The sequence below is a fragment of the Bison bison genome, unplaced genomic scaffold (assembly GCF_000754665.1).
Source record: "Bison bison bison isolate TAMUID 2011002044 unplaced genomic scaffold, Bison_UMD1.0 scf7180017864115, whole genome shotgun sequence".
In the NCBI taxonomy this organism is placed as follows: domain Eukaryota; kingdom Metazoa; phylum Chordata; class Mammalia; order Artiodactyla; family Bovidae; genus Bison; species Bison bison.
In genome coordinates this window covers 1,566,088-1,568,136 of record NW_011494687.1, presented here as the reverse complement: position 1 = coordinate 1,568,136, position 2,049 = coordinate 1,566,088, and the positions used below count along the sequence as shown (strand labels likewise).

The 2,049-nt window shown below is 49.8% G+C and overlaps 1 protein-coding gene across 1 annotated transcript in view; it reads left to right on the top strand.

The window, feature by feature from the left end:
- Nucleotides 1-2,049, top strand: part of TAC3 (tachykinin 3) — a 6,646-nt gene that overhangs the window by 942 nt on the left and 3,655 nt on the right. The gene's annotated exons all lie outside the window — the stretch shown is intronic.

The following is a 2,049-nucleotide window of genomic DNA, read 5'->3' as shown; positions in this document are numbered from 1 at the left end:
ATCCACCAGAGGGCTGGACTGCCCTGCCTCTCTGTTCTCCCAGTATGTCTGTCAGTGTCTCTGTCCCTCTGCATGTCTTTGACACCTTGTATGTAAAAGGTGCCCCACTGATACATTGTTTGTTTGATTGTCTGGTGACCTGGTGAGTGGATGGTGCTGGATAAGGTGGTCTCAGGTTCCTTGAGTCCAGCTCAGGTTCTGTCCCTTTGCAGGGGGGCAGGTCTTCCTCACTCCCTGGGTGGCATGAAACAGTCAGAATTTCTCTCCCAAATAGTCGTTTGTATTCTTTGTTACCTGTCAGTTTTATGTATTATGTTGTTTTAAAAATTCACATGAATTCCCTTATCCCCTGCTCTTCCACCCTTAGTAACCTCAGGTGCTCCTAAGATCCCAACCCTTTCTTTCCTCCTGTCCCATGTCCCCCTCTAGCCTCTGCTTAGTCAGGATAGGAAACAAAAAATCACAAAACAAGTTGGGCCCCAGTTTCTGAAGTTCCTCTAAGAAAAAGAATAGGAGTTGTTAGAATAGGGGTACTGGGGGAGAACAAGGAGGAAGTCTTTTCAAGGTTTTGAAAAGACAGCAATTATATTGGTACGAGTGCTTTTAAGATGATTACAGGTGGAACTTATTACAAATTCAGCATGTGAAGTCTAAATGCCTCTCCAGCTTGGATCTGTTTAGCATCTCATTACAGGAGGTGCGCAGAGTATTTGAACAATTTGGGGAAGTGGTTGCGTGGGAAGCTGTGGGCTGGGCAAAGAGACATCATCAGTTTTTGTCCAGCTGGTGAGGTGTCCCAAGGCATGATGGGCTGGCAACCTTGCAGGTGGTAGCTGCTACACGAGCTCCAAAAGACCAGAACCAGTTCAAAAAACACAGAGCAAGTGCCAGACAAAGGCTGGACACTGCGTTCGGAGCCAAAGTTTCAGCTGGAGACCGAATATCTGGGTCTGTTACTCTGAGACAAATGTGCTTTCCGACCTTGCCCTTCTTGTCCAGTAAAAGAGAGGTTGCCTTCCTGCCCCTTCTCCCTACAGGTCCATGAGGATGAGATAAATTGGGATGAGACAGGAGTAGGATGTATGTGTGCCTGGGCAGCCAGGTTGGCATGTGTGAAACCACCAAGATGATTAAGAACCCCTGCTCAGCAGCAGGGCTACAATGGGGTTCAGTTGTGGAGGAGAAGAGGCTTCATTCTGAGCATGCTGCCTTCTGAAATTCTAAATCCGGAGGGGGGTGGTGGGGAGAGAGAGAGAAAAACACAGGCAGAAACCAATGGAAAAGAAAAGAGAGGGAGCGGCGGTGGGAAACACAGGGAGAGAAACACCCATGGACTCAGTGGAGAGTGGGGCGATTCCAGGATGGCTGGTGGCCCCGGCTGCCTACACCCACGTGTCCCCAGGACCACGTCCTGTCTGTGGCTCAATCATGGAGCACAGACCAGAGGATACTAGCTCTGTCTGATGAACCTTTCTCAGAAATTCCTGGCTCACTCGATTAGTGGGGCAACCATATCCTTGGTCAGACTGGTTCTGGATGTGCCAGGGTGAAAAGAACCAAAGGCCCTTTTCACTGAGAGGTGGCAGGAGCTGTGAGGGGCCCCAGGAGTCTGTCCCCTTTGAGCTTGGGAGATAGCATGACCAACTGTCCTGGTTTTCCCAGGACTGTCCCAGCTTGAGCACTGAAAGCCCCACACACCTGGGCAAACTGGGGCAGTTGGTCGGCCTACAGGGATACCCAACGTGTTCCCTCTACACGTGCCTCCCAAATCTTGCCATGAATCACCTGGGAGCCTGGTTAAGACTCAGATTTTGTCTCAGTTGGTCTGGTATAGGACCAAGATTAAGTATTTTTAACAAACTCCCAGCGGTTATGCTGCTAGTCCACAATTTGAGAGCCCACTTCTCTTCTAGTGTGAAACCAGAGGAAATCCGGAAAGAAATAGGACGTCAGGTTCAGCTGTGATGAGCTCAGGAAGAGGCCATTTCTTGTGGGAAAAGAGTGAGAGGACTGGGGGTGAGCCTCCTCCTTGGCCCTCTTTGTCTCTCT